Source organism: Xenopus laevis, chromosome 2S (assembly GCF_017654675.1).
Source record: "Xenopus laevis strain J_2021 chromosome 2S, Xenopus_laevis_v10.1, whole genome shotgun sequence".
In the NCBI taxonomy this organism is placed as follows: Eukaryota; Metazoa; Chordata; class Amphibia; order Anura; family Pipidae; genus Xenopus; species Xenopus laevis.
In genome coordinates, this window is record NC_054374.1 from 161,117,889 (window position 1) to 161,130,846 (window position 12,958).

Below are 12,958 nucleotides of genomic sequence, written 5' to 3' on the forward strand. Positions count from 1 at the left end.
GAGAAAGGGCAGGACCAGGGTGATGAGGGTGTAGTGTCTGTTAGGGTGGAATGGATGCATGATAGAACAGAACGGAGCAGGCAAAAATCAGGGCAGGAAAGGACGGATTGGGCGTAGTTCATAAAAAGACAGGACAGAGCGAGTGTAGATCAGAACAAGACAGGACAGGACTGAGTGGGCTTAGATCAGAACAAAACAGGACAGAGTGAGAGTAGATCAAAACAAGACAGGACAAAGTGGGCATAGATCAGAACAGGACAAGACAAAGCATGCATTGATCAGAACAGGCCAGGATGGAGGATTGGGGTAGGAGGACTTGAGCAGGAGGATTAGAGGAGGAACAAAGTCAGACAAGGCAGGGCAAGGTCAATGCAAGGTTAAAGCAAGTCAAGGTCAAAGCAAGACAAGGCAGAGTAAGGTTCAAGGCAGGGTTTAAGGTAAAGGGCTAGAGCAGGAAACCTAGTTAGGTGCAATGCCGCAGTGCTAAGGTAGACCAATGCTTAGGCAAGAAGGGTGAGGAGGACTGGCCCTATGTAGGGCAGGGTCAGACCTGATTGGCTGACCCCAACCCACCAAGATAAGATGACAAATCCTGGGACCCAGTAGAAGTATAGATAGAAACTTGCTGGCTGCTCCCCTGACCCGGTGCTTACAACAGGTAACCAGGAGGTCCCAGGATCAAATCCCAGCACAGTCTGACAGCTATTAATTGTACCTAAAACAGACCAACTGTCTTATGATGAATTAATGAGCTCTAATATAGAAAGCCATCTACCGGTTGCCTAAAAATAAAAAAAAAATAAACTTTCTCCCCTGACCAAAGTTGGAGATCTTGAAGATGTTGTCAACACTAAAGCAAGGGTATTTAGGTTATCTTCAGGATTAGACTGGTCAGTCAAGGTCCACCAGGACTGCGACTCAAGGACCTTTTATACGATCATAGGGCCCTTCTCTTGGCACCCAACCTTGCACGGCTCCTAACAACTCCCCCGGTCATACTGACACCACATACTTCTGTACTTGTGTCTTTTTTGGAGAGAGGGGCTATTGCGGGCAGAGGAGCAGAACTGGTTTGACAGGGCCCATTGTTTTTTTCCCAGTGTGCCTTCAGCCCAGACAGACACTGATTATCAGTCATTTTAGTCGAGATACATTTATAAATGTACATTAGATTAGTAAGAAGCTCCAGAATTGGCCCAGCCTGAGTTATTGTTACAGTCTAAGCCTGGCTACATCTGTAATAAAAGCAAACAAGACACAGCATTTAGAAACCAACAGCTAGCACAGCTACAGTAAAAAACAAGCCAAGACTATATTCTAAACAAAGCAGGTTAATCTTTATTAGAACCATACTCCTTTAAAACAGGGGCCCATTCATTATAAAAGTACATTTGGTGCCATTGTTATTCACCCTCCCCTGCATTACAACTGGGTTGTGGTGTGACTTACATTCTCATATCCTCTGGGTCTAAATAAGGCAGAAAGATTAATTGCTTACAGATGCCTTTTTATTTTCCTTGCCACAAGGGGTTTGCCAAAACAGTAACAAATATCATATTATGAAAGTCAAGTTCAACATATATAAAGCAGTGTCAGCCCCAGCTCGGAGGTGTAATTCCTCTGTTTGCGGTAAATGTACTAATAATATATGCACAAGTGGAGGAGGCAATTAACAAACAAGAGGACTACAGCTATGAATATTCCTGGGATCCGTAACACGATCCACGGAGGATAATTATTATGACCTTCTAGTTTATGGAACGAGAGAGAGAAAAAAAAGAGAAAATATTGAAACTCAGGTGCTTTCACGTTAATTTTAGAAGCACGGCTAAGTGATGGCTGATTGGCATCGCTCACCTTTAAAATAACGGTTTAAAAATAACTCTATCATCAAAACGTCACGGAATATTAGACAAAATTTCTCACAGCTGAGCAGGGTGTCTCTGTGTATAAGGCTCTCTTTGAAAAGTGATTATATACAATAACTGTTGAAAAAATATGTGTTATTTGTCTTATTTAATGTAGCTCTGACAGCGCTCACAGTGAATTATGGGGCACCAAGAAAGTAGATTATATCACATCCATTGCAAAAGAAAAGGTGTGATATGATCTAAATAGAGTGATATAGTGGGACAAGATGTGTAAACTGAACCAAATCTCTACAAATAATTTGCTCCATCTGTATGCTTTTGTTTGCAACCTCCCTGTGCTTAGTGTTACCTTGATTGTACTAGATATGGCCTACTAATATTGAGATAGAACTGTAGTGTTTATTGCCCATAGGCAAACTTTACATAATGGGTAGAGATATCTGTTGTGGAAGAAGCCTGCAGCTCTATTTGTGACCGTACAGCATATATGTAGATGTAGGATGAGTTGGTCTCATTTTGAAGGTTCACCAGAACGTTTGAAGGTTCACCAGAAAAGGACCTGGGGGAGATGGTCACGGTAAAGGTAGTAGGCAGAAGACAGGTTTTTAACTTATGGAAATAGCTACCTTGTAGGAGTAGCCCTGATGATCCTGAAAATATTTATGGTACTCCCCCTATATCTAAGTAGCAGAAGGAGTTGCCCTCTTTGCACCACACCATTAAGGTCGGAAGAGCCTATAGAGAGTGCAACAGCAAAAGAAAAAAGAGTTATTCCCATCATGGGTACCAAGTCTCTAGATACAATTTGCTCCATCTGTATGCCCTTGTTTGCAACCTCTCTGGTTAGCGTTACCTTGATTGTACTGGATATTTTCTGCTAATATTGAGGTGGAACCATAGTGTTTATTGCCCGTAGGCAAGCTTTACATTATGGGTACAGTTATCTTTTGTGGAAGAAGCCAACAGCTCTTACTTTTTTATGACCTCACGGCATGTATGTAGATGTAGGATGAGTTGGTCTCTTTCCCCATACCATGTAGGTGAGGAAAGTGTGATGGTTGACCAGCAAACTACCTTGAAGGAGATTGTTGATGTAAAGGCAGAATAAAGGTTTTTAACTTGTAAATATTTATGGCACTCTCCCTGAATGTAAGTAGAGGTAGCAGTAGGGGTTGCTCGCTTTGCTCCAAACCATTAAGGTGGGAAGAGCCCATAGAGAGTTCAACAGCAAAAGTCTAGAATAAGAGTTATTCCCATCATGGAAACCAAATCTTTCTCTGCCTGTATGCCTTTGTTTGCAACCTCTTGATGTGTAGAGTTACCTTGATGGTATTGGATAATGACTGCTTATAGATAGATGCCATAGTAGTGTTTATAGTCCATAGACAAAAGTTTAATTTTTGGATAATGGCCTCTGTTGTGGGAAAAGTCCTGCTGGAATTACTACTCTACTGCATGACCTTGATATATATATATATATATATATATAGCTGTAAAATAAGTAGATTTTTTTCCTCATGCCATGATCTTGAGGAAAGTGAGAATGTTCACATAAATGGACTTGAGTTGGGTTGAAAACACTCCAGTGAACAAAGTAGTAAACAGAAGACAGGTTTTAATTTGTTGATTAAGGGAAAAGACACCTTCTAAGAGAGGCCATGATATACAGTACCTAAAAATACTTGAAATACATGTACGTAGAGATAGTAGCAGTGGTTGTTCTCTTTGTTCCACACCATGAAGATGGGAAGAGCCTATTGAGAGTTCAAAAGCAAAAGGCCAAGGTTTGATTTATTTTCAAAAATGGGAACAACAAGAGAAGACAATATGTTGGCTTGCTGTGTCACGGAGGTTCTCGGATGTAAAGTAATTAGAAAAGTGTGATTGTTCACCAGAAATGGACTTGGGGAGAGATAATCTGGGTAAAGAGACTCCACTGAACAAGGTATTGTAGTTGGCAGAAGACAGTTTTTGTAAGTTATTGGTTATGGCAAAAGGAACCTTGTAAGAGAGGCCTTGATACCCCCCAAAAAACTTTTCAGTAACATGCTGTCACGTTCGGCATCTTATATCCAGAACCCAACCTAGGCTCCCTGGTCTCGGCTCTCACTTTTGCCTTTAACCGCCGCCTTTCAGCTCGGAGGAGCCTTCGGCTAATCGGATGCCGCCAGGTCTTATTTGAGAGAGGAGCAAAGCTAACGGTTCTGGACGAGCATGATCGTCTCACCAGGATACTGGAAGGAAGAACACCACCAGGAACAGGCAGGCCGGGCCAGCACAAGCAGAGAATTGTCATCTCAGGCTGGAATCAGGATAGATTAGAAAAGTCGGTGTACAGGCAATAGGTCGGATAGGAGAAGTCAGCGTAGTCACAAACCGGCAGGATCAGGACTGGAGAGGATCAGGATAGTCAAGAAGGGAGGCAAGGTCAAATACAGTAGATCAGATAGGTTTCGCAAGAATAAACACCCACAAACTTTTTCTAAATAGAACCTAACAACGGCAATGTGAAATTTGCAAAAGCCCCTTTAAATACTATTTGAATTTCTTGCCACTGCACGTGACGTCATCACGCCGGTGCATAAATCAGGAAGAGTGCCGGCGCATCATAACTAGACACAGAAGGGACCGGACGCATGCATGAAGGTACAGCAGATGCCCCCGCATGCCAGAGGACACACCACTGGACCACCAGGTTAAGCAGCGGTAGTTGTTACACATGCTATCCCCTGCATGGAAGTAGAGATAGTAGGAGTGGTTGTTCTCTTTGCTCCATGAAAGTTCAACAGCAAAAGTTCAAGGTATGATTTATTGTCAGAATGGTCACCTTAATCAACAAGGGAGAAGACATTGTGATGGATTACTGTGTCACAGAAGTTCTTGGAAGTAAAGTTATATTCAGGTTTGGCAGTAAGAGAAGCCCCTCCATGGTGGAGTATAAGTTAAACTGTTTTTAGAAAAATTTAAGAAGAATAGTAACAATATTTAATAGATATCCATAATAGGGTTCCTTATGATAACCAGGGTTTTTATCTACCCGGGTCGTATATTCATAGAATTTCTGTTTCTGGCTCTTAACCTCAATTCAAGTCTCCAAGGAGCAAAATATTCCACACTTGTTGGTTATGAGAAGGAAAGAGCACAAAATTGTGCACGTGGGTCTAGAACTTAATAACTCACATTAAATGATTGCTTTGAGACTAATTTTCACCAGCGGAGTCGAGATAATGCACAATACCTCAATGTGCTGATATAATAGGCCATAACATTAGGCGTCAGTGGAATATCATAACTCTCATTTATGTTACTAGATATATGGCCCCAACGGTGATTCATCAAATGGCACATGGTGAGGATAACGGCAAAGCAGCTCAGCCCATAAACCAAGAGGGACCCGACAACTGTACACGGAAATTCTCTTTTTTATCAGTATAAAAGGAATTAGGTGCTGTGCAATGTACTGGCAAGAGAAATGTACAAATGATGTACAGAGGAGCCCACACTCACTGAGCAGTGAAGAACTAGATTTATTGTAGGGTGAACTTTCCAGCAGCCACTGGGGTGGGAAAGGGGGTGTTTTTAGAGAGATATATTTAAATAATGAAAATAATTATGATTATGAGAAGGTCATGTAAAGGTTATAATTAACATCATAATTAAACAGCTGTACAGTCAATAAGTCTCTCCATGCACAGTGATCTTTTGAGATATTTGGCAGATCTGCTGACAGATCAGTTCCTCATCAATCAATAGTAAAAGTCTCACAACAGAAGTTGCAGAGATTTCTCCGCAGATCCATCAGGAAGAGAGATGTATATATATCACAGAGAGTTTCTGCAAAATATATAGTGACAGAGATTTCTCTCTCTTACAATTTAAAGAAAGGATGTATATAATACAGTTCTGCCATTAAATTCAGTAACCATTTAAAGGCACAAGGCTGCAGACTGAGTTATAAAGTCCAGGAGATTCTATATCAGTCAGGCTGCAGCCTTGTGTCTTTATATGGTTACAAAACTCCTCAGTGACTTCTAATATCCTTATCATTTACAGTAGGGGGTACATTATCCCTTATAATACATGAGTGATACTCAGAGTTCCCTGTATAACTCAGCCTGCAGCCTTGTGCCTTTATATGGTCACAGAACAACCCCTCAGTGACTTCTAATATCCTTATCATTTACAGTAGGGGGTACATTATCCCTTATAATACATGAGTGATACTCAGAGTTCCCTGTATAACTCAGCCTGCAGCCTTGTGCCTTTATATGGTCACAGAACAACCCCTCAGTGACTTCTAATATCCTTATCATTTACAGTAGGGGGTACATTATCCCTTATAATACATGAGCGATACTCAGAGTTCCCTGTATAACTCAGCCTGCAGCCTTGTGTCTTTATATGGTCACAGAACCCCTCAGTGACTTCTAATATCCTTATCATTTACAGTAGGGGGTACATTACCTCTTATAATACACGAGTGATACTCAGAGTGCCCTGTATAACTCAACCTGCAGTCGTGTGCCTTTATATGGTCACAGAACAAAGCCTCATCGACTTCTAATATCCTTATCATTTACAAGTAGGGGGTACATTACCTCTTATAATACATGAGTGATACTCAGAGTTCCCTGTATAACTCAGCCTGCAGCCTTGTGTCTTTATTTAGTCACAGAACGACCCCTCAGTGACTTCTAATATCCTTATCATTTACAGTAGGGGGTACATTATCCCTTATAATACATGAGTAGTGATGGGCGAATCTGTGACGATTCGCTTCGCCGAATTTTTCGCGAATTTCTAGCAAAATTCGCGAAACGGCGAAAAATTCGCGAAACTGCTGCAGCGCGACTCGTTTTGACGCGCGACGATCTTGTCGCGCGTCAAGTTTGAAGTTGACGCGCGTCGAGTTCGACGTTGACGGGCGTCGAGTTCGAAGCACACGTATCTGCTGGATTTGTCTACATTTTATGGGGCACATCTACTATAGGGTGAAAATTCACCAAAAGTTTGGTGTAAAATAATGGTCCCATATGTTATAAAATGTATGGTGGAAATCAGTTACAGAAAAAAATTTAAACACTTTTGCAGCCTATCAGCGTGAAAAACGGAAAAGACGGCAGCATTTAGTACTTAGATGATATTCCACTTAAAAATGATAATGTAAGTAACTGAAGAATGAGGATGTTTTATGCACTATGCAGGTCAGAGCTGAAGGCAAGTCTAGTGAACTGTCACTAACAGTAGCCACTAACCCCCTTTATAAATCTGTCCCTATGGCTTTGTTTGTGTCACCTTTTTTCTGCTTTGGACAGGCCTGGACTGACAATCTGTAGCTTCTGACAAGTACCAGAGGGGCTGCTATCAGGTGCCATAGAAAGTCATTATTTAGTTGACTGATGGGCCTGTTTGGGACTCTCATTACTTTGAATGCCAGGGGCCCAGGGCCTGTTTTGCCTCCCAAACCAGATGTATCTTTGATGCTCCCATTAAAACTTTTACCTGCCCTGTTGCCTGCCCCCCCTAGCAGAGGTTGGTACAGCCGGCTCTTCATCCTCCTCATCATCAACAACACACAGTTCCCCCCCTGAACTGCTGCTGTTATCCTCCTGAGCCAGCTCCCAGGGTCCGTCCCTGTCATCATCCTCCCCCAGACCAGACCCTGCCTCATACATGGCATCAAGTCCCACATCAAGCATGCTGGTGTCTGACCCCACACCAGCAGCCTGCTGCCCTGCCATTAGGGGACCCTGCCCAATATCCCCTACTGGTGATGTGGGCTGTGCCATGACCACCTCCTCCTCATCAGACATGAATGCCCCCCCCATTCTGATCATCAAAAAGATCCTGGGTGTCTGGGCCCAAGTCCACCTCAGGATCAAATAGGAGGGATGGAGTGTCCCCCAGTTCTGAGCTAGCAGGTGATGCCACTTCCTGCTGCTCACTGGTGCCCGCTTCAGACGAGGTAGCCTGGGTCAGCCAGTCTACCACCGCCTCTGCCTGCTGCGAGCGTATGGGTCGCGAAGCAGCAGCAAAAAAATCGGGCACAGTCCTACGTGGACCAGTTGCGCCGCTGCTGCGACCCACAGCCACCTGCTGCTGTGGCAGAAGCTGCTGCTGCTGCTGCGGCTGCTGCGTTGGCAGCAGCTGTTGCTGCTTTACAGTGCCCGGACTGGGCATAGTACGTGGGCTAGGCTGTTGTGGGGTTGGATGCCCACAGCCAGCACCACGGCCTCTTCCTCTGCCTCCCCTCCCTATCCCACCACCCAGACCCCTCCCCCCTCTCCCACGGCCCGTCATATTGGGCAAACTAAACTTAAATAAAATAAAATAAGGGGGGGTGTGGATACTTCGGGGAAGGAAAGGAGAAAACAATAAAAACCCTCAACTAAATCCCCTCAGCACAAGTGTACCCACAAGGGATACACACACAGACAATCACAGATAGTTAGCCCTAAAAAGGGCTATTGTGGGGTGAGCAGGCAAGCAGAAGAGAGAAAACAGTAAACTGATATCCACAAACTCCACTTGCACTGACTCAGAAAAAAAAGCTCTCTAAACTAACTCAACTAGCTGAACACCAATCTCTCTCTCAAACCTACCAAAAATGGCCGCCTCTACACCTCCTTATATAGACAGTGGGACGGCTCAAATCTGATTGGCTGCTTGTCCGTTTGTCGCGCGACGCACTCGACGAAACGAGACGCGCGGCGAATTTCTTTTGCAGTTTCGCGAAAAAATTCGCCTATGGCGAAACGCGCAAATTCACCGCAAATTCACCATAGGCGAATTTTTTCGCCCATCACTATACATGAGTGATACTCAGAGTTCCCTGTATAACTCAGCCTGCAGCCTTGTGTCTTTATATGGTCACAGAACAACCCCTCAGTGACTTCTAATATCCTTATCATTTACAGTAGGGGGTACATTATCCCTTATAATACATGAGTGATACTCAGAGTTCCCTGTATAACTCAGCCTGCAGCCTTGTGCCTTTATATGGTCACAGAACAACCCCTCAGTGACTTCTAATATCACTTGCAGTAAGTGAGTAAATGATTCCTTATAAATAATAACAGGCAGTGTTTGTCGTGTGACTGTCTCTAAGAATAAATGGAAGTTGAATCTGTGACTAATACAATTCTTCATTTGACCTTGAAATTTGTGGCCAAACAAATGGATAATGTTCTTTCCACAAGATTTACCTATTAACCTAATTTGATTGCCATGGGAATAAAACCACGTCTCAGAAAATGCCCGGAATTCCACCGTGAAGACTAAAATAATGAACAGGGATGAATTTCACGGTTGTAATTTGAAAGCGCTGACATATTTTGAAGTTTGAAGTGCACTTGTAGTCAAGTTAACGTTCGGAATTCTTCTTACGCGGTTTCCTGATATAAACGGGAAAAATGTGTGGCCTGTGTAACAATAGAATAGGAAAAAAGTCTTCCAATTGAATTGAACTTTCCTCTTACTGCTGTTACTCAGCTTTGCTCTCATTGAAAAATTTGGCAATTTTTTAAATTACATTTCCATTTTCCCTCTATTTTCCCTGGGGCAGGTAGTATAAAAATATCAGCTCTAGTGATGAGCGAATTGGTGCCATTTAGAAAAATTCACAAAATGGCCAAAAATGTACAAAATACATTGAAGTCAATGGCCTTCAACATTTTTTTGTGTGCGACAATTTTTTACGATAATTTTTTCTCACTCCAAATGCATTACGTTTTTATTGCAGTGACTTTTTTGTCTCTGCAACTTTTTTGTCTCTGCAACTTTTTTGTCCAAATGCATTAAAGTCAACGGGGTTTGTTATTATGGCAAGTTTATTGTCTCGGCAACAATTTTGTCTGGGCAACTTTTTTGTTGCGGAAACTTTTTTCACGCAGTTTCGTGAAAAAATTTGCAGATAGGCGAAATGCAGAAATTCCCATCAAATCCATGCCTGGTAAAAAAAAAAAAATCACCCATCAATAATCAGCTCTTTTAAAGCAATAAAATGGGATTTTACACTTGAAAATTTTTATTCATGAGTTTTTAGCATCTAATAAAACTCTATAGATAATTTGCTTCACTGATAAATCAAAAGAAAAAATAAATTTTCAACAGGAAACTCATTGAGATGGGAAATTGACCCAATGAGGGTGAGTAAATGGGTCCCCAAGAACCTTGTACATTGAAGTCATCTTGGCTGTTCATTTCCCTGTCGGAACCCACAACTAGTGATGTTCAGGATGAACCCATGGAGACACACTGGTCCAGCACTGGTTGGGCGGGTCCAGGTGGAACTTTGGCCAACCATTTGGGTTGGATTAAGGTTGGGTTCGGGTCAGACTGGGGAAATACACTCCTCCACTGCTCCCAAAGATGTGGGGCAAATTCACTAAACTCCGAAAATTCGGCCAGCGACGGCTTCGCTAACAGCGCCACACTTTGCCAGGCGTAGATTCGTCAGGACAACGCAAATTCACTAAAATCCGAAGTTGCGTCCAGAGCACAGAATGGTGGCAAAGTTGCACTAGCGTTACTGCGCCAAGAGAAGCGAAGTTGCGCTCGCGTTGGCTAATTTGCATGCGGCAGGAAGTTAAAGTTGAATGGACGTATATGTTGCAGCAAATACATTACACAAGCCCGGGAAACCTCAATAAAATAAAATAAAGTTGTTATATTGCCCTACACATGAGCCCAGTGTATAATATTATGTGCCATATGTTAGGAAATTAAGGGGGGAAGCCAGTTACCCCAAAAAGATTTACGCTTTTTTTCAGCCTATCACCCTGAAAAAGGAAAAGACGCCAGCGTTTTTTGGGACTTGGAAACATTTTCAACTATTTTTTGAGGAACTCCTATCTACTCAATTGCACTTCGCCTGGTCTGAGGTGGCAAAGTCAAGTTTGGAGCAAGAGGTTATGCTAAGTAAAATCCGCATCTTAATGAATTTGCGTAGTTACGTCCATTCGCCAAGAGTCTATCTCCTTCTCTAGCAAAGTTACGCCAGCGACGGTTAGAAAATCGTCGAAAACCAAAATTATGTCACGCTGGCAAATTTTTGCCCGTGTTAGTCACTTTGCCCTTTAGTACATTTGCCCCACAGTGTCTTGGAACCAGAAGCGCTCACAGAAGTAGTGAACAGAAGTGAATGATGTGGGTGTGGAGCAGGTTCTATAATGGCAAATTTTGCAGGTTAGGGTCAGGTGAGGATTAAGGTTTTGTGGGTTAGAGTTGGTCCAGGTTCAGTGAGGTTCTCCTGACCCTCACGGCACTACCCAAAAACACCTGTGCTTCTGCGTTGGACCATTTGGACACGCCCAATGCATTCATAGACGATCTATAGCAAGCTCTAATTATGATTAATAATAATCAAGGTAATTTTTATTGAGTTTTGTTTTTTTTCTAGAAAAGAAAAAGAAAACAATCCATGTTTGTTGACATTGCATATTAATATTGTATAATAAAGATCTGGCAAAAATATAAACATTGCCATGTGTCCTTATTGGAAGTATTAGTCATTCTGGAATTCCTAATACACAATTATACAAAGATTGAAAGAAAAAATAAACAGAAACAACGCAATACCTTGCAAAACATAGTTTCTATCTTTACAGTCGTTACATTATGGGGGTTATTTATTCAACTCCGAAATCATGAAATATTTGTGATGTTTTTTTTTTATAAAACTGGACTTTATTAAACCCAGAGGAATCTAAAAATCCGGCATCTCAGACCTGTGGAGGTTGCATATAATGGGAGAAGTCCCAGTGATTTTTTGATGTGCGCTGGGTTTCGTGCAAAACCCCAAAGTTTTCAGAGTTTTTGGGTGTAAATTCAGAAAAAATTTTGAAAATCGGATTAAAAAATCTTCAAAATAGGATGAAAATCAGATTTTTTTTCACGCAAAGCAAATTTTTGGGAAAATCTAAGAAATAAGCGTAAAAAAACAAGCGGATTTGATCGGAGTTTATAGCAGAAAATATTGAGATGACTTCTGACTTTTATAAATAACCCCCTATATATTGTACAACCTAGCAGTTTTAATACCTATAAGATATCCACCTGCATTTGCTTTCTAGAGGTAGGGGCTATGTGTCCCATTAAGCTTCTTGAATTTGCTATGGATTCAGGGGTTTTGCCAGTAATTCGTAGGGGGCCCAGATAGCTAACAATTTATGAGTCCTATTTTTAATATCTGTGATCAAACTTTCAAAAGACATATCTGTAATAAGTTTTCAATGAACCTCTTGAATGGTTGGAGACCCGGGTTGGAGACCCATTTGGCCGCCAGTATTATACGTGCTGCAGTTAGTATATGATTGGCCAATGTCTGTGATGGTCTAGAAATCTCTTCAATGGGTTTGCCCAACAAAAATGTTACAGGGTCTTTTGTTAGATCTTTGCAAGGGACCATTATTATTATACTGTGGACTTCATCCCAGTAGGCTGTGATGACTGGACATGTCCATAATAGATGGTATAATGAGCCCGGATCAGGGCATCCCCTCCAGCACTGATTAGAGGTCAATGGATTTAGTTTATTGAGCCTAGTAGGAGTCATGTACCATTGTATCATAACTTTATTTATATAGTTTCCTTCTGATTTACACATGTAACTCAATACTTAGCGTTCAACCATATAACTTCCCAGTCTTCTAGTGTCAAAGTGACGTTAATTTCCTGTTCCCATAGATTCATATATTTATGGTAACAACAGTTTTTAACCCAAATTTAAATCAAGTGCCACACATTCCCTTTAAATGGATAATACATGGAATTTTATGGCAAAAAGGAAGTTCCATGTGATTTACAAGAATGTAACATTTCCACGATGCAGTTGCTGGGGTCCTAGGTTCAATTCCAGCCAGGGAACTATCTGCAAGGCGTGTGTATGTTCTCCCAGTGTCTGCATGGGTTTCCTTCTTGTACTTAACTTTCCTTCCATACTTCAAAAACATACAGGTGGGTTCTTTGGCTCCTGATGAAATGACCCCAGTGTGTGTGACGGTGATAGGGATGTCAAAGATTGTAAGCTCCATTGGCACAGGGAATAATAGGAATAATGTATAATCTCTGTAACATGCTGTGGAGTG

At 41.9% G+C, this 12,958-nt stretch overlaps 1 protein-coding gene across 8 annotated transcripts in view; it reads right to left on the reverse strand.

Annotated features, from left to right (window-relative positions):
* LOC108710030 (teneurin-4) overlaps window positions 1–12,958 on the reverse strand; it is an 835,304-nt gene that overhangs the window by 462,773 nt on the left and 359,573 nt on the right. The gene's annotated exons all lie outside the window — the stretch shown is intronic.